Source organism: Macaca fascicularis, chromosome 11, assembly GCF_037993035.2.
Source record: "Macaca fascicularis isolate 582-1 chromosome 11, T2T-MFA8v1.1".
NCBI classification, from domain to species: Eukaryota; Metazoa; Chordata; class Mammalia; order Primates; family Cercopithecidae; genus Macaca; species Macaca fascicularis.
The window spans coordinates 120,402,468-120,421,702 of NC_088385.1; the positions used below are offsets into that span (position 1 = coordinate 120,402,468).

General features: G+C 50.2%; 1 long non-coding RNA gene across 2 annotated transcripts; it reads left to right on the forward strand.

Annotated features, from left to right (window-relative positions):
• Positions 1-119: 119 nt before the first annotated feature.
• On the forward strand, positions 120-8,605 carry LOC135966334 (uncharacterized). Of its 2 annotated transcripts, XR_012420703.1 has the most exons (4): positions 120-182; positions 748-808; positions 2,235-2,387; positions 3,410-4,303. It is a non-coding gene; the product is annotated as an uncharacterized lncRNA (long non-coding RNA). The 2 variants fall into 2 exon arrangements; XR_012420704.1 differs by lacking the exons at positions 748-808; positions 2,235-2,387; positions 3,410-4,303 and adding an exon at positions 8,303-8,605.
• Positions 8,606-19,235: the final 10,630 nt, after the last annotated feature.

The following is a 19,235-nucleotide window of genomic DNA, read 5'->3' on the forward strand; positions in this document are numbered from 1 at the left end:
CAGATTTGGTGACGTGGCGCGGCACGTAGGGGGCCCAGCGGCCAATGGGCGCACCGTGGCCATGGCAACCTCTTAAATTTATAGCATATCTAAATTGGCTACAGCGTTGCGGTCCGGACAGAGCAAAAAAAACAAGGCATCAGTATTGTTGAGTATTAGCTTGTACCTGGTTCGGAGGCTAAGTAAGTATTTACCTTCCAGTTTGGGGCTGACGGGGCGGGGGCCGCGCGATACGAAAACTGCGTCTCTCTTCCTCTCTTTTTCTCCTCACAAATATTTGGGGATCACGGGTTCCAAGGCCTAGTCCGGGAGGTACCCCTGCCCCCTTTACCATCCCTAGAACTTGCAGAAGTTGCCCCACGCCCCACACCTACCTCCCCTTCTCCAGCCCAGGCAGCCCAGATTGGATTCCCCCACCCCCGCGCCCCGTCTGCGCTCTGAAGCTGCGTCAGCGCGGTTCTCTGAGCTCCTGGAGCCGGCCCCGGCTTCTTTTTGTCATACACGGGGCTGGGGCCCAGCCGGGCCTTTCTCATGGAGAGAGCTAGTGGAGGCCGCGCGACCTGGGTAGGTTTTCCTGCCAGGCCACCGAGCGCAGGCCCAGGCCCAGGGTGGGGAGGCGGGGGAGGAGGAGGGGTGCAGTCTGGCCTGGTCCCGAACTCCAGAGTTTCAGGCCTGAGTACGCTGCTCACGGGGCTCTGAGGGAGATGTGGACAGGGGGAGATTGAGGGTGGACGGGTCTTCCCGCAGACAGCTCGGAGGTGGCACTCACCACGTCTCTCCTTTCCTCGCTGCACCTTCCAGATTCCAGGTCAGCCTATGGGCACTGTGGTGAGTGGGTCGTACGGCTGAGGCGGGGGACACCAGCGACTATGAAAACGCTGTTTGCATTCACGCCGTGCGGGCTGGGTGTGCAAGTTTGTCCCCTCATTGGGCGCAGGAGAAGCGGCGCACGTGTGTTCCGTGCTCGGCAGGGCTCCCAGAGTGTGAGCAGAGAGAGTGTGTGTGTGTTAAGGAGCGGGGTGGTGCTGGCAGGTGTGTGTGAGGAGGGGGTGTGTGGGTCTGAGGAGGAGAAGGGACCAGGCCTCCTCTCCCTCGGGGCCAGCGTGGCCACCAGGGCTCCAAGTTGGGGAGGCCAAGAATGGGCAACCAGGATTTTCGTTTCGCTTCTGGAAAGGGGGCTGAGGGAGTAGGGCCTGGGACCAAGGGCTGGAGCTAGAGGGGTTTGTGCCAACACTTGGCTGTGAACGTTTGTTTGGGTGTATTTCCTGAGCTTGTTAGTGTATACTTGCTGTTTGAGAATTCCATTTTTGCATCTGTTTATTGCATTAGTACCATCAATCCTGTGAGTACATTTCTGCGTGTGCGTTTTTGTGTGTGCAGATTCGTGTGTTTGTAATTGCGTATGGTCCTGCTAATGTTTGTGTTTATCACCGTGTGCACTTTTATTTTTGTTGGTCTGTGCCTATGTGTGTGTGTTTATTTTAGGACGCAAAAATGTGAGGATGTTTTCATGTGTACGTGTGCATTAACGTAAGCACATTTGTGTCTGTGTTTGCAAGCATTGATGTGAAGGTGTACTTTTAAAAACCTGAATGTGTGTGTTTGTGTGTAGGTGAGGGCGTGCATACTTGAGACCCTGTGTATAGGAGACTGAGCTGGGTTGGTTTTGTCTGTGAGTGCAGAATTTTGAAGAGCTATGTTTGTGTGCCAGTCGCTGTGTGTGTGTGCCTGCAAATGTGTGTATTTGTGCAAACAGTAGTTTTTTGTTTATGCAACTCCTGTAGGCTGTGTGTGTGTGTGTGTGTGTGTGTGTGTGACGGAGGGGGGGGGCGGTTATGCTTGTATTTGTGTTTGTGTGTGTACTCCTAGCAGCGCTTACCTTTGTGGATTTGGAGGTTGAGATAACAGGATTTGTGGATGCCTGTGTTGGGGCTCAGGAATGCCCACTTGTCCCCGTTCCTCTTCAGGTCTAGCAATGTCCCCCACAGTTATCTAGGGGAGGTGATCTTGCTAGGGACAGGGAATTGGTGAGTGCTGGTTACAGAGTGGAGCATTGACTCACCAGCCAGCCCGCTGGAAAAGGAATCCCTAACCCGGACAACTTCTGCTTGTTGGTGCTGTTACCTGACCCTCTAGCTTGTCAGGGGACAGGCATCTACAGAGCATAGTAGTGAGCCTGGTTAGAGCCCAGCTCAACCAGGAACAGGCAGGATGAATCTCACTTGGTCTCCTAGGCTCGGCCATGAGAGACTTCAAATGGAACCGCAGTTTCCGGCAGCGCTTGGCTCTGCCCGCCTGGGCTTAAAGGATACTTGAGCTCTGGCAGGGCAGAGCTGGAAAGAAATAAGAACCCGGAGAGGAGAGAGGTGCTCAGGCTCCCGGCAGAGGTGAATCATGCTGCCTTCTCCGTCTTTGTCTCACTGGGCTTTTTCTGTGTCTCCCGAGTTCTTGCCACATGTCTGTTTTCCTTTCTGTCTCCGTTTTTCTCTTGTGCTCAGAGTCTGTTCTCTTTCTGTTTCGTTTTCCTTTGGTTCTCCCTTGCTTTCTTTCTCCATTTCTCTCTCTCTCTCTCTCTCTCTTTTTTTTTTGTTCTCCTCTCCTGGTCTCTCTGCTGGAGCTTCCAAATCCAGCATGCCACTCAGCGCTGAGATGAGTGCTCCTTACTGTGCATCCTGCAGATTTTGGGATACGGGGGGAACACTTGCACCCCTGCCACGTGCTCCGTGGTCATTAAAAACCTCCATCCAACCACTTTCTTCTCTGCTCCAGACTAGGCACACTGAGCCCATTCTCCCCCAAACCCCACAAAATATCCAAAGTGCCCTGTGTGGTGTGTGTTTCCAGCCCAGGCTTTGCGCACCCACTGGTGGTGTCAGGGGGCCTGTGTACTCAGCTCTATCTGAATCTCGGACAGACCCACTGGTCCTCATCTCCCAGAGAGCTTCAAGGAGTAGCCAAGCCCCAGCCACCATGTGACCAGGCCAGGGAGGTCGTAGGAAGAGGGAACAAATGACAGTAGCCCTGAGTAGGGATAAGTGTGGGTTACCTGGGGCTGAATATTTGGTTGCAGGAGATGAGGACTCTGTTTCCAGAAGCCCTGGTCTGACCTTCCATCTCTTGTAGGGGAACTTACCGATCCTGCCCTTGTTGCAGCCCCCCAGAGTTGCGTTGGGGGCCTCACCCTCAGTACAGCTCAGCCCCACTTCCAGAACTCCCTGGACCTGGGCTACCAAGCTGCCCAGAACCCACTCGGCCTTTTCTAGCCCACCACCTTCCCCGGTGCACAGCATCGGAAAATGCCAGCAGACCAGCTATTAGACGCATCCCACCCTAACAGCGCTAACAGATGGCGACCAGGCAGCGAAATCCCCTCCTATATGTAACTAATAAACCGCTTGTGTCTTAACAGGGTAATGCATGGAGATGCAATGTCACTTATACAAGATGTTGATGGAATTTACTATATAAAAATCTTCCTCCTAGAGTAAAGAGTATCAACATTACAACTCGACAGACGGCGGCGGGATAAGTAAAACAGACAAAAGACAAACAAGATAATAATCTGTTTCCAATCACTTAAGCCCTGTAGAGTTAGTAATATGCGGTTTGCATATTCCCCCTTGAGTTCGGTAATTAATTACGGGCGAGGAGGCGCACACTAGCCTGGGGTGGGAGTTTTGAGGAGCGCTGAGCTGGGGCGTGGGTGATACATCTCTTGAGTTCTCCAGCTCGGGACACGGGCAGCGGCCGGAATGAGGGCTCTTCCGGACTTTTGGAGCTGACCCTCCCGCGGGTTGAAGAGGTCTTTTCTGTTGCACCTCCCTATTCCTCACCGGAAAGTCTCCGGCCTGGGAGATTCTGCAGCCAAGCAGGAAAGGGGGTCTTCTCTGGCAGCCAGTCCCTCTCCTGGCTCCTCTTAAGGCATCTCCTCTGTTCGAACGGCCGGGAGTGGCACCCTTTATTGGGAAACGCGCGCGCTGGGGGCCCGGGTGACTGGGGGGACCGGAGAGGCGAGCGCTTTGCCCGCTTCTCTTGGTGGCATCTTGTGCGACCCAGCCCGTCCTCTCCCGACTTCGATCATTACCGCTCCCACCCCCAACACGCACACTCCCCCCACCCCACCCCCAAGAGCCAGCGCGGCTTTAACATTAAACAAACGCAGCGAGTGCCTCTGAGCTGCGCTCTCGGCCGGGTCTGCGCGGCGGCGGCGGCGTTACAAATTGTAAATTTAAATTGCTCGCCGGATTCATTACCTCCCCTCTTTGATTTCAGCCAGCCGTGAAAAATTATACTGGTGTACCACTGAGAAACTGTTTTGCCGCAAAGAGCCTACGCCTAATCACTGGCTTTCTCCCTCCGACAAAAGTGTAATTATTTTGTTTGGGGTGTAAATATAGGCCGCGCCTCGCATACACACTCAGCGTCCCGCAGCGCCGCAGAGCACCGCCCGCCGCCGGAAGGAATCGGGCCCCCGAGTAGGAGCGGGCGTGAAGGCTGGGCCCCGCCGCCTGGAGGCGGGAGGAGAGCGGCTGGTGTGGCGCTCTGGCGAGAACCAGCGAGCCCAGCCTCTGCCCTCCGCAGTTCGGGTTTGCCCGAGGACTTCGGGACCGTGCGCTCTCAGGCGGGCCAGAGAGGACGCCGGCGGGGCGCAACGGGTGCTCAGGCCTAGACATCCGGGCAGGGATGCGAGAGGGATGGCGGGGGTGGGAGTGGGGTGGGTGGGGTGCGAGTGGTGAATTTTCTGGGGAACCCTTGGGGGATGGCCGGCTGAGAGCGACCCGGAGCCCAGGCAGGGAGAGTGTCCTGGCCTGCGTGGAACCCTGGGAGGCGGGGACGTCGTGGCTGGTGTGCCCCACTGGCGCTGGGCCGTGGACTGCTTGGTTTCCAGAACATCTCTGCGGGGCGCAGGGCCTTCCTGTCAGTTGAATCGTGCTCGGCTTAATTAAGGGTCTTGTTAACTGGGCAGGCCCGACCCGGGACGTTTAATCAAAAAGGCAAGGAATTCCTCCTCTCCCTCCCTTCTCTCCTCCTTCCCTCCTTCCCTCCCTCCCTCCCTCCCTCCCTTCCTCCCTCCCTCCCCCTTTCCTTTCCTTTTCCTTTTATTTCCTTTTTCCCTTCCTTTCTCCCTTCCTTCCCTCCCTCCCTTCCTCTCTTTTTCTCTTTCTTCCTTCCTTCCTTTCTTTTTTCTCTCCTTCCTTCCTTTCTTTTTTCTCCCCTCCCTCCCTCCCTCCCTCCCTCCCTCCCTTCCTTCCTTCCTTCCTTCCTTCCTTCCTTCCTTCCTTCCTTCCTTCCTTCCTTCCCTCCCTCCCTCCCTCCCTCCCTCCCTCCCTCCCTCCCTTCTTCCTTCCTTCCTTTGGAGAGCTGTAGGAAGTGGGAATTAAACAATGGCATCCCCCACCAAGTTTACTCCCTGCCCAATCTTCCTCTGCATTCACCCCCCAGCACTGAAAAGCAGGGCTCTGAGTCTAAACTCAACCCCAGTCCAATATCCGGGCTGGAACTTTAAGGGGCCTGCCTGTGGGATCCAGCAGGGGTGGGCCAACACTGAGTCAGACTTCTGGGGCTGTAGCATCAGGGGCCCCAGCGACTGGAAGTCCACTGGGCCTACTACCCCTCGGGGGACAGGCCCTGGACCCTGCGGTTGGAGCAAGTGGAGGGTTGGAGCAAATGGAGGTTGGGCAGTGGCTGAGATCCAGCCTCCAAGTGAGTGAGTGCACTGGTGAGTGCCGGCCAGCTCAGAGGTCCCTCTGGAGCTGCAGTGGGGCGTGGGTTTCCCTCGTTCCTTACTGCAAGCCCCTCTCCTGGAATACACCCTTCCCCCAGAGGTCCCACACCTTGGGCTATCTGGCAAGCAAAAACAGGCTGCCTTCTTCTGCTAGGTGCTCCTTCCCTGGGCAAAACACACTCAGTTGCTGGGAGGGTGAAGTCTGGGGCTGATCCCCGGGGGCCAGAAGGGGGCCTGGGAGAGACAGAAGGAAAGCAGCAAGCGCATCCTCCAACCTGTAAGGGAAACCCTGACTTTTTTTGTTCTGAGAGGAAAGCCCCACACTTAGCACAGAGTGGCCCACCTCTCCAAGGGTGAAGCTTGGATTCCAGGCTGCCAGTGGCACCGGGTGCGCAGTGGGTCCCAGCTGAGCACTCATCATAGTCAGGCTTCTCTTCATCCTTGCATAGCTGGCTGGGCCTGGAGGCTGACCCTGGCCCTTCGGGGTCTCAGGGCAGGCAGTACTGGGGCGTGAGAGGCTGTAGTCTTGGCTCTCTGGCCCCACTGAGACTATCTGATGGTAGAGGCCATGAACCAGACCTTGGGAGCTATTTCTAAGAAGACACCTGCAGCCCCACTCCAGCTCCTGTGACCTAGGAGGAAGAGCTTTGCAGGGACCCTATCCTCCAAAATAAGGGTCCGCAGACTTTCTAATAATCTCCCTCCAAACAGCACAGCCATGTTTCAGTCTGCGTGTGCTTCCTCTTTCTTTTCTCTTGGCCTTTTTTTCGGTATCAAGAGAACACGCTCTCCCCTTCTCTCTCTCCATTCTCTCCCAGCCCCTCTCCCGCCCCTCCATATCCCACCTCCTTTTTGTTAGCCTAATATGGGTTCCTTTAGAATTGGCCCTACTTCGGCAGCCCCAGCGCTGTGTGCGTGTGTGCGCGCGCGCGCGCGCGTGTGTGCCTGCGCGTGTATTTCTCGCTTGCTAATGATTGTGTGTTGATAGAGTGATGCAGTGGCCTCATTAGCCTTTGTTTAGAAGGTGTTAAAAGGGAAATCTGCATCGGGAAGCGGCGGTTTACACAGCAGCTCGGCTGAACACCACGAGCCAAGGGGCTGGGGGGCGGGGACAGTGCCCACCCCCCAGGCGCCCACCCTTCCCCCAGGCGCCCTCCGCCGCGGACCCCGGGAGGCAGGAGGGGTCCGGGGAAAGCGACCCCAGCTCCTTCCTCCCAAGGCGAGTACGTTTACCCTGCTGGGCACCCTTCTGCTCCACGGGGACCACTGCGGGATCGCGCTCTCTAAAACTCCTCTGAGCTGCCGCACAGTGCGCGGCGGCCTTTTCCGCCAGGTTTCTTGGGGAGGGGGAAGGGGAGGACAGAGTGCCGTTTCGAAGAAAATTCCGGGGGTGTTTTTGAGGGTGGGGGGTGAGGTATCTTATTTTAGAGGCAAATACAAATCAGTCCGCAGAAACTGGGGTCTTTCGGGTGGTTGGTTGGGGATGAGCTCCCTGTACCCCGATGCCCATGTGGGGTCCCCAGGCTTTAGGGAGCCTGCGAAGAGGTCTCTTTCTTTCCTCCTAAGGCATTCGCAGACCGCCACAGGAAGAGCCTTCCGTGCGTCGGCAGGGGTTGGAGAGGGTTCATTCTTAAACTTACTCTCTCAGGTCTACCCCTACCCTAGCGCCCCACTTCGGGAACAAATTCCGTGAGAATAAAATCATAGCTAGGCTGGCCTGCTTCCCTAAAGCTTGGTGGAAGCGAGTAACTTTATTAAGTCTGGGCTAGAGGGTGTGTGTTTGTGTGTGTGTGCTGTGTTTGTTTACGTATATGTGTGGGATTTGGCGAGTGAGCTTCGTGCACGGCATTTTTCACCCTCTGGCAGAAGCGAGATTTCGAGCAGGGTTGAACGTGAGAAGAATTCCTTTTAACCTGGCTCCTACGAAAGGAACCAGAAAAAAAATTAACACACATTTTGAGCAGCCTCTGTGGGTGCAGCTTGTTGAACTCGGAGCCAGACGCTTTTCTTGGCGAAAGGGAGAAAAAACGCCGCGGAAACGGTGCGGAGGGTTGGGGAGTATGGGTTCTGATTGTAACATAATTCAGCAAGCTTTTTTGTTTTTTATTTTTCCCAGGACGCTGTTGCTTCGGAAGAAACGTTTTCTAATCTTTCTAGCTCCCTGGATTTGAGGTTGTGGGTCTTGGGGCGAGGCTTAGCTGGTCTGGGGGTCCTTGCGTGTCCACAGCCCCGGATAGGCACCCGCGAAACGTTCTGCATCGCCGCTTTTTTTTCTTTCTTTTTTTTTGGTAGAAGGCGAGGCGTTGTTTGGGGACAGATCGCGGCCGGCTGGGGCCTCGGGCAGTGACAGTGAAACGAATTCCAAACCCATTCTGAACTCGCCATGGCCCTCTCCTGCCCCCCAACACCCACCCAAACACCGTGTAGGCAGAAGCGAGGTTCCCTGTGAAACCGAGTTATAATCGGCAGCTGAGATGCGGTGGGATGGTATCATAGCCGAGTTCGGAGGATGCGGGGAGAGAATAGAAAATTCTCCATCGTTCTGCTCTGCTCTCTCTTTCTTTCTTCCCTAAGCAGGTTTGCGGGAGAAAGCAGGGGTGAGCCACGGTGGCTGCCTGGCTGTGCACCGGGGCCGGAGGTTGGACCAAGACAAAGACAGGAGCTGTCCGCGGTGCTGAATCGGCGGCGCCGCCGCCGGGGCAAGAGGGCTTCTGTAACCAGCCCTCTGCTCATTCGCTCCCCATCCTTCTAACTCCCCTTCGCTCTGTGACTCTTGCCTTCCCCTGAATTTATTTCCCTTTTGGGGGGCTCACCTTAGGACCTGCGCCCTGTACACAGGTGTATATACATATATCAAAGAACAAAACGATTGATTGAAAACGGTGTCTTCTCCTTTCTTCCCAAATAAATGATGCTAGAAAGGTTTATTTTAACTGTACTCTAAAATGGAGAGAAACGGACATTTCCACTCCTAAATAAATGAAAATTCGTGTTAAAAACAATGCAACTAACCTATAACAAATGCCAAGAATCTGCCCTCTGATTTATTCTGATAAAGAGGCAAGGGGTTTAGAAATTTTAGTTTCGGGAATATCATATCCCTGGCATCTTAACTTCTTGGGTAGAAAAAATAAGAGCTGGAGGTGGGGGGGATTGGTGATGAACAGACTAAGGCACCTGCCTACGTGAAGAAAGATGGCTTGTGAAGGCCAAAGTGATGGACATGAAGTTGACTTAACCCTTTGAGACAGAGATGAGATCTGTAAGGATGTCAATCTTCAGGATCAGTAGTAAGAGGGAAGTGATTCCTTTGGAAAGTTTGGGTACAAAAGAGTTAATCTGGTGCTTAATTTTCTAAATGTTCATGGTGTTACCTAGACACCTGGCATGGTGCCTAACCAAGTGTGTTCCTGTGTTCAAATTAGTATGCAGTACTTGCCTAAATAAGTATGTGCAGGGTAGAAAAAAAAATCACATTTTCCCTCCCTCGTGAGGGAGCACCCATTTTAGTGCACGGAGAGCTGTGTATGTTTCCTCTGGCATCTCATAGATACACTGTCTCCCACAGAGCCCAGATGCTTTAGGGCCACATCTTCATTTTGTCTTCTCAGCACCCTCCAGGCCTCCCCACTACAGGGGTGTCAGCTATGCCCAGTCGTTAGGATTGCCAATACATATGAAGGGGGAGGGGTACTTATGAGTCCAGTGGAATACAATAACTCCAGCTCCCTACCTGAACATTGTAGAGCTAATTTGCCCATAAAAGCAGAGGAACCAGAATTCTCAAACCCAAAGGATTTGCAATAAAGGGTTGTATCTTTGGGTTAGGGGAGTGAGACTCCAGTTTCTCCAGACCCTAACTCTTATCTTTTCATGTAAACACCCTTAGATCTTTAATTAGGACCAAGGTGGTCACTCTTTTGGACCATGCACCTCTATCCCTCTCAGAATGCAGAGCCACATGGTACTGGGAGAGACGTCTTGACCTTGGGTGTCTCTCAAACAAAAAAGATACATTTTGTTTAAAAACCATTTATTTCATGATCATTCTGCGCATCTGGTTCCTTGGTCTTCATTGCAAATCTAAAAATTAGTAGATATAGATCATGGTCCTATTTTATGGGTGAGGAAACTGAGGGCCCAGAAATGCTTATTAAGTTGCTTATAGGTATGCTGTGAAGGCCTGTGATTCTAACCCAGACCTCACTGGCTTTGGAGACTGTGCTTACTCTAATAACCCATGATATTACAGCCACACAGACGGTTACATTGTGGTTACAATGGTGTATATATATATATTTTTTAGCACAGTCCCATTGAATTCCCTGGACCTCATGGCCTGTGGTCTAGACTTGAATTTAGCTTAAGTCCTAAATTTGAAAAGAAGGAGTGAAAATGGTGAGGACAGAGGCTCTCATTTCATGTGGGTTGGGTGGGCATTTCACAGAATGGGACCAGCTTAATGTGAAAATCTCTTGGACCCACACTTAGGAGTCATCCTTGATTTCCCCTTTCTCTCCTGCCTCACATACAATCCACCAGCAAGTTCAGTTAGCTCTGCCTCCAAAATATATTCCAACCCATCTAATTCTCATCTTCTCCTCCATTATCACCCCGGTGCAAGCCACCACCATCTCATCTGTTTTATAGCAGTAGCCTCCTGACCGGGCTCCCTGATTCTTCTATCCTTGCCCTCGTCTGTAATCTGCTCTCCACACTATAACTAAACTTATATTTTAAAATCATAAATCAGGTTTTGTCATTCTGCTTTTAACCCTCCAACAACTCCCCATTGCACTTAGAATAAAATCCATACTCCTCACCCTGGTCTGCAGGGGTCCTTGTGATTGGTTTTTGCTCACCTCGCCCCCACCCCTGCTGTGGCTCACACAGACCTAGTTTTTCTCACCTCAAGACCTTTGCACTTGGCTTCCCCTCTGCCCTCAGATTCTTACACGGTTGGCTCCCTTTTGTCATTTAGATCGCAGCTCAAATGTCAACTCTTCAAAGAAACCTCTCCTGACCACCTTGTCTAAAAGCACACCATCCCCAGTCACTGTCTAGCCCTCCTCTCTGTCTATTTTCTTTGTAGCTTTTATCAATATCTAGAATTATTCTATTTATATGTTTAGGTGCATATTGTCTGTATTTCTTAATAAAATATCAGTTCCATGAGGGCAGAGAGACTGTGTTTGTCTTGTTCACTGTTGAATCCCCAGTGCCTAGCTCAGTACCTGGAACCATAGTTGTTCAATACATATTTGTTGACTGAATGAATAATGAATGAATACATAGAGAGAGCTACAGAAGTGAATGGAGATGGATGGGCAGAGCTGAGACAAGACTGAGCTTTATTTGCCCATCTTCTGAGGTCTGCAAATGGAGCAGCTGGCTGGGTGGGTTTCCAGTTTGGAAAGAGGATGAAAGAAAAGCTTGTCCAAGGACCCCAAGAGAGTGCAGTCATTGGGTGGATTCTTCGGACTAGATACAGAATCACATTGGGGTGGAGAAGCAGGTCTATGGCCTCAGAGCGTGATTTTAATTGTTCTTGCTGGATCTGAAATCTTCACTTAGTTACAAAAAAAAAAAAAAAAAAAAAAAAAAAAAAAAAAAAAAAAAAAAAAAGGGTGATAGTGGAAAACACAACGAATCAAGAAGACATCTAAATTACACATTTTTTGGAAAGGTTACCAGTCCCATCTGTGGGGGAGCTGATGGAGTATAGTGTTAACACCCAGACTCTGGGACCCGGTGCTCCTATGTTGGAATCTGGCTTCATCACTCACCAGCTGTGCAACAGAGGGCAAGTCAGTTAGCTTCTTTGTGCCTCAGTTTCCACATTTGAGGGATGGGGATAAAAGTGTATACTTGTTTTTATGGCAGCCATCACATAAAAAAGGTGTATGTCTGTCTCAGAGAATAGCCACGAGGGATTGTTTTGGTCTGTTTTATTTGTGTTAGAGCCTTGTATAGGAGAAAAAAAGGAAGCAGAGTAGTAAGAGATGGGGGAAGGCAATGGAGCAAAGAGGCTGAGATGCAAAGGGGAAAAGATGAGACTTACTGTTTAAGAGCTCATCTCCTTCAAGAGCTCTTCTCTTACCTGTGGAGGTAGAAGAGGGCTCTGACGTTAGAGGAGCTGACTCAGAGTCCCAGTAGCTCCCATGCTAACCTGCTCATGAATGGCAGGTGGGAATGCCCAGCTATCCTGAACCTCAGTCTCCTAATCTGTTAAATGGGGCAATAATGGTGCCTGCCTTATAGAGTTACCGGGATTATTTAGGGAGATGATGTTTGGGAAACTGGGAAGCACCCTGCAGAGTAGCTGGTGTTACTGGGCCTTGTTTGGGGGTGACTTTCTTTATTCTTTACAAAAAGAAGGTTTTTTTTTTTTTTTTTTTTCCCCAGGTGAAAGTAAGTGCATTCATTTGGTTGGAACTTGAAATAGCTAGAGAAAGAAGGTGAGAGTTATCTTCTTGGAGACAGAGGTGTAGAGAGCTATGTACTTGGAGTTATGAAAGGACCTTTCAATATCCAGTCCCAGGGCTGGGGCTGGCCTGCCTTCACACAGAGCTCATTCCCATAGGTTTTGTCTGAGCCACTGTCACCCTGCAGGGGAGCTTTCCTGTACATAACAGAAGCATTCTGCAAAGATGTGTGTCCATTGCACGTCTCCTACCCTTTACCCCTTGAACAAAACTCAATATGGGAAAGGGCTTGTGCTGGTACTGGGGGATGGTGTTTATAAAGGTAACTTAGAAACGTGCAAAGCATTCTCCTTCATTTGTTCATTTGGTAAACATGTATTGGACACCTACTATGTGTACCAGGGAATGTACTAGAGGCTGCAGAAGCCACTGTGAATGAGCACCTCCCACCCCCCACAAGCTGCTCATAGCCTAGCAGAGGAGACCTACACATCAACACAAATTTCTGTACATCTACACATTACTATGGATATCAGAGGAAGAAGGGCTATTTATTCATTTATTCACCAAAAAGTGTATGAACCTGGGTGCCTTTGGTTCAGTTATTCACTCTGAGGCTTACTTTCCTCATTTGTCAACCAGAAAAAATAATAATGATAAAAGAAACTAATAACCTCATGGAGTTGTTGGGAGGATTAAATGAGAAGACAAATGTAAGGCGCTTAGCACAGTGCGTGGCACAAGGCAAATGCCCAACTTGTGATGGTTTCAGTTAATTATTAGTGATGAAATATTAAGTAATAGCAATAACATTACAGACTTGTTGAAGAGTTATTTGGAATGGATGCATGAAAGTGCCTTGTCTACAAAAAGCAATCAATACGTATTTACAGAATGAAATCCTGCTCTTATTAAGAAAAATAGGAAGGGGTGTGCCTCCGTGTGAAGGAGGAGGATTTGAGAGCTTCCTGGATCAGATCTCCAGGGATACTAATGTGATCTATTCAGGGTTAAAAAAAGTCCTTTTCTGCCCCTAAAGCCAGCAGGTACTTTTGCCTTTCCTGCCTCTTCTCTTTCACCTTCTACCCACCACTGTTAACCTATGTGTCTCTTTCCCCTTCCTGTGCCCTCCTCTTTTGGGAAGCTGCCTTTACACCAGTGGTTCTCACTGGGAGAGTAGTAAAAGGGAATTTTGTTTTCCAAGGAACATTTGGCAATGCCTAGAGACATGTTTGGTTGACGCAATTGAGTGGCGATGTTACATAGATAGAGGCCAGGGATGCTGCTCAACACTCTACAACATACAGAAGGGTGCCCCGCTCCTCCTGCAGCCCCAGAATTACTCAGCTCAAAATATCAAAAGTGCAGAGGTGAAGATAAGCTGTCTCACATCTTGTGGCTGGTAAGAGGCCCTGGTTCCCCTGCCCAGCCCCACTGAACGTCCCACCGGGAAGGGGGCGTGTCACTCCCAGCCAGGCCCCGCCCACTTCCCCTGAGCCAATGGGGATCCCTGGCTGGTCAGCGCTCCAGGGCCAGAGGCTGCATGGGCTTTTCCAAGAGGGCTCTCTCCTGGTGGGCAAATGTGAAAACCTCTCAGAGCCTGTTTGTCTTTCTCCCTCTTTCTGGGAGGCTTTGGCATATCTGAGGTCCTGAGGTCCTGAGGAAACCAGACCTCAGAATCTCAAAAGGTGCCACTGGGTCCCTCTCTGGAGAGCGCTGATCCAGCTATTTTGCACATAGCTCTCAGCCTGGCCAAGTTCCCTGTGGAGTCTGCAGGCGTGGTGTGCGCAGAGGTGGCCAGGCGGCCACCTCTCTCAAGTCTGAGAGACGGTACAAGTCCTTCTGGTCTAAAATATGTCCCCTTCTGATCTGTTTCGGTGCAAGGCATCTGCACCATTAGCATCACTTCTCGGGTGCTCTTGGGAAGGTAAGCAGCAGTGACAACTTGTCTGGAGATTGCATGCGCCGGACACTGTGCAAAGCGCTTCCCATGTGTCATCAGCATAGGCGCTGTTATTCCACCCATTTCACAGATGAGGAAACTGAGGTGCAGAGAGGTTGAGCAACTCTTCCAGGATTTCACAACCAGTCATTAGCAAAGCCAAGATTGAATCCAGAGGTGTGGATGGTAACTCACCAGTACCTTCTTCCAAAAGGGACGTTTTTATTAGACGAATGCTATGTTGTCTAAATAGGCCACTCCCTTGCTGTGTGAACTTGGAGGAATCGCGCTACCTCTCTGTGAAGTGGAGATCATGGATCAGCAACCCTGACCCTGCAATGGCTTGATTAGGGTATTGATCAGATTATTTGAACTGATCATTGTTCTCCCTTCCCCTGTCCCCTTTACTGGATGAGAGGAGTGATCCCTTGAAGGCAAATTCTGACAGCTTAAATCTCAAGCCCTTCTTTCCATCATTACTCCTACCCTACAGGCATCTGAAGCCCAGAGATTGGAATTTGACTGCCTTGGTGTTTTACACACGGTGACAAAGAGGGAGGGGATAGAAACCCAGGTAAGTAAAGAGCAACCCAGGGCTGTGGGCATTATTCAGTCAATGGCTTGTTTCTTCCTTCCTTCAAATATTTCTCCTGTCCACTTCATTACCTGAGGTCAGGAGTTCGAGACCAGCCTGGCCAACATGAAGAAACCCCATCTCTACTAAAAATACAAAAATTAGCTGGGTGTGGTGGCACATGCCTATAGTCCCAGCTACTCGGGAGGCTGAGGCGGGAGCATCACTTGAATCCGGGAGGTGGAGGCTTCAGTGAGCCGAGATTGCACCATTGCACTCCAGCCTGGGCAACAGAGCGAGACTCTATCTCAAAAAGAAAAAGAATCAAACTGAATCAGCAGGTATTTGTTGAGCCTCAAGACACTTGGTGAAGGGCGGGAAGCAGAAAGATGCATCAGACCCAGTTCTTGCCCCGGGAGTTCAATGGGGAAGATTAAATACGAAACCAGGAAAAGATACGAAATGACCTAAAGAAGGGAGTTTGCAGTTCCAACCAGGCTCAGTGGTGCACATAAATAGAGTGACTGCTGATTGTACAGGTTCCCTGGAAACATCGAGAAGTGGGAGGAGAGGAGGAATTCTGGTTTCTGCTCTAGTGAAAAAGCACAGACCTGCTCCTTCCTAGCTGTGAGACTGTGGGCAGGTCACTGGACTTCTACACTCTGCAGGGATTTTCTATTCTGCAACCCTCACTGTCTCAGAGGCGAATTTGGAGAGAGTAGGTAGAAAGAACGTCAGCCAGTGTCAGGGACTAGCCACACTCAGCATTAGGAGGCCTGGTTCTGCCCTGGGGCTTACTGCGTGGCTTTTGGAAAGTTCCTAAACCTCTCTGTTCCACCCTTCAATCTGTGAATTAGGAGTTGCCAGCCCAACTTACATTGGCCAGAGCTACCTGGAACACTATATTAGAGCCATCCGAAGTGTAATGACTGATATTTGGCAGACATAGAGTCTTGTTTCCTTCTGAGGGCAAACTGATCATGAAGAGGAGCCACTCAGAGACCAGCTCTTTTCCAGGAATGCGGAGCCAAGGTGGGAACAAAAGGGAGGGTTTGGTGGAGTTGGCCCATGGGAATTGAGGGTTGTTCTCTGTCTCTCTCCTTACCTGGAGCTTAGAGCAAGCAGACATGGAAACCTCACCCATAAATAAATAAATAGATGTCCCCTGAAGCAGGGCTTTTGTGTACAGAGAGAACTCAGTCAAGGGTCAACCAACAAACATCTATTAGGAGAAAAATACATGTCAGGCATTGAGTGCAGCTTGCTGTGGATGCAAAGATGTTGGAGATTCTTGTCTTCAAGATCTCATAGCTTAAGGAGACACCACCCACGACCTGGCTCCTGAGTGTCGGCTCTATCTACCCAACTTCACTGGACAGATTACAGGGGGGCCTGCAGACCCCTCAAACTTGGTGTTATCAATGCTGAATCATCACTTTCCCTCCCTACACCTGCTGCCTCCGTGGCCACTGTCATGTGCTCAGCTGCCTGGGCCAGAAACCCTGCTGGCTCCTTCTCTCTCACTGCACCTTGGATCCATCCCAAATCCTGTCGATTCCCTCTCCTTCACGTCTCTCACCTACCCATAGTCATGCCTCAGTTCAGGCCAAAGCCATCTCTTGCCATGACATTTTGTTCTCACCCTTTCTCTTCCAATCCATTCTTCCTGCCCCAGCCAGAGTGATTTTGTTGCAGAACAAAACTGACTAGGTCGCTCGTGTGCTTATAACCTGCTCCCTTGTGGCTGTCAGGATAAAATCCCAACCCCATAGTTGGTTTCCAAGCCCCTGTCCCCTTCCTTTATATCATCTCTTGCGTCTTTTCTCCCCCAGTTTTCTATCGTTTGACTGCATTCTCCAGTGTTTTCACTTCCTTCTGAGTCTGTTGTTCCTTCGATCTTAACTATTCTTCCTCCCACTTCCACCTACCTATCTTGCCTTTTGGGTCTTCTCTGAGACGAATCCCCTTTAGGAAACCTTCCATACCCCCATAGCTCAGTTGTCTATTTCCCAACAGGACACTGAGCTCACGGAGGCCTGGGGCTGGCCTCTACCCACCCCTTCTATCAGCATCTAGCCCAGCGTCTGGCTTATAGCAGATGCTCAATAAATAACCAGGGGATGAGTTAATGCAAACGTCCAATAACCAGTGACCTAGGCATTTTTAGGAGATGGGGAGATCTGTGAAGTTTTTGTGGGGATTTGGGGTTTCTTTGCGGGGGTCCAGCTTGACTGAGGCACATTTGATGTAGAATAAACTGCATATATTTAAAGTGTACAATTTGATGAGTTTTGACATGTACATGCGTGAAAAACTATCAAGGTACACACCTGACACCTTCCCAAAGTCACCTCCTGTCCCTTAATAATCCCTTATTCCTTCTCCCTGCCTCTGGGCAACCACTGATCTGTCTCCTGGCACTATGGATTAGTTTGCATTTTCTAAACTTTTATAGAAATGGAATCATTCTGTACGTATTCTTTCACGTCTGGCTTCTTTTTCTCAGGTTTTGGCCTGAACTAAGACAGGGCCACGGGTAGGTGAGAGGTGTGAAAGAGAGGGAATCAACAGGATTTGAGATGGATCCAAGGTGTAGTGACAGGGAAGGGACCAGCAGGGTTCCTGGCTCAGAGTTGGTTCTGAGCTATGTAATGAAGGATGGGATATGATTAGACAGGAAGCAGAGGGCATTCTTGTGAGAAGAGAACAATGTGACAAATCCAAAAGTAGAAAACTTTGAGGTAACTAGACCAGACTGTCATTCATTCACTCAACAAATATTTATTGAGCTCCAACTATGTGCTAGGCACTCTGCTAGGGACAGGGCTGGAGTGACGTGCTGGGGGTCTTCTTTTTGCTTCCCTACATCCACTTCCTGACCTTTCTCTGCCTGGCCTGGGAGGTTGACCCATTTGGATAGCATCCATGGGCTCTCCTTTCACTGGCTTCCCACTGGGCTTGGCCAATGGACATTCCTGGTGGGTTGGAAGCTATTCCTCTGGCAACAACTCCTGTCCAGTGACTCTCTCTACTGCATGACATCACCCTTCCAGTGCTTCTCTGGGCAAAGCTGGGGCTCACCTCTTGAAGACTTGGTAGAAAGCACCAGAAAATCACCTGGGGGTGGAGACAGGTTTTCTGGAGCCATTTCTTCAGCATCCCAGGGTGGCAATCGTGTGAGTAGCTGAGAGTCTCCTTGGATGACACTCAGGGACTCATGGCCTCCTTTGTGTAATCTCCAAACTGGACTCACCCCAAGGCCTTCCCACAGAGAAAATGCACCTTCAGGGTTTCTGGGACTGAGGTCCCAGCCCTGCCTGCAGGAACAATTCCCAAATGGTCAGAAAGAGATTTTCTTTCTTTCCTTCCTTCTTTCTTTCTTTCTCTTTCTTTCTTTCTTTCTTTCTTTCTTTCTTTCTTTCTTTCTTTCTTTCTTTCTTTCTTTCTTTCTTTCTTTCTTTTTCTTTCTTTCTTTCTTTCTTTCTTTCTTTCTTCTTTCTTTCTTTCTTTTTCTTTCTTTCTTTCTTTCTCTCTTTCTTTTTCTTTCCTTCTCTCTCTTTCACCCTTCCTTCCTTCCTTCCTTCCTTCCTTCCTTCCTTCCTTCTTTTCTTCCTTTCTTCCTTCCTTCCTTCCTTCCTTCCTTCCTTCCTTCCTTCCTTCCTTCCTTCCTTCCTTCCTTCCTTCCTTCCTTCCTTTCTGTCTTTTCTTTCCTTCTTTCTCTTTCTTTTTTCTTCACTGCAGCCTCCACCTCCAGGGTTCAAGTGATCCTCCCATATCAGCCTCCTGAGTAGGTGGGACTACAGGTGTGCACCACCACACCCAGTTAATTTTGTTTATTTTTTGTAGAGACAAGGTTTTACCATGTTACCCAGGCTGATCTTGAACCCTTGGGTTCATAGTAGTCCGCCCACCTTGGCTTCCCAAAGTGCTGGGTTTACAGGCATGAGCCACCACACCTGACCAATAGAAAAAGATTTCCAAACTTAGCCTCAGTCCTCTTTTGATCCATATACTTCTCCCAACAACACAGCTAGGGTTTGGAGCTGAAAAACCTTGAATGGAAAGTGACAGAATCTCAGTCTGTCTTTTGCAGAGCCATGTGCTAGGTTGGTTGGGCTGGTCTGCAGCTTATCTTAAAGATGGCCCCACAGGGCTGTGATCCTCCAGTTGGACCTAGTGAAGATGGATGTGAATTTGCTTTTCTTCTTTGCAAACAGACCATAAGCATCCTGAAGAAAAGTCCCTTCATCTCCACTCTTTAACTCCTCATTACTTAATATCTTTCTTTTTTATTCTTTGTTTTCTAGAGACATGGTCTCACTCTGCCAGCCAGGCTGGAGTACAGTGGCAGGATCAGAGCTCCCTGCAGTTGCTGCCCTCTGGACTTTAATGGTCCTTCTGCCTCAGCCTCTTGAATAGCTGGGACCACAAGTGTGCACTACCACACCTGGGTACTTTTAAAAATTATTTGTAGAGATGGGGTCTCACTGTGTTGCCCAGGCTGGTCTCAAACTCCTGGGCTCAAGCAATCCTCCTGTCTTGGCTTCCCAAAGTTCTGGGATTACAGGC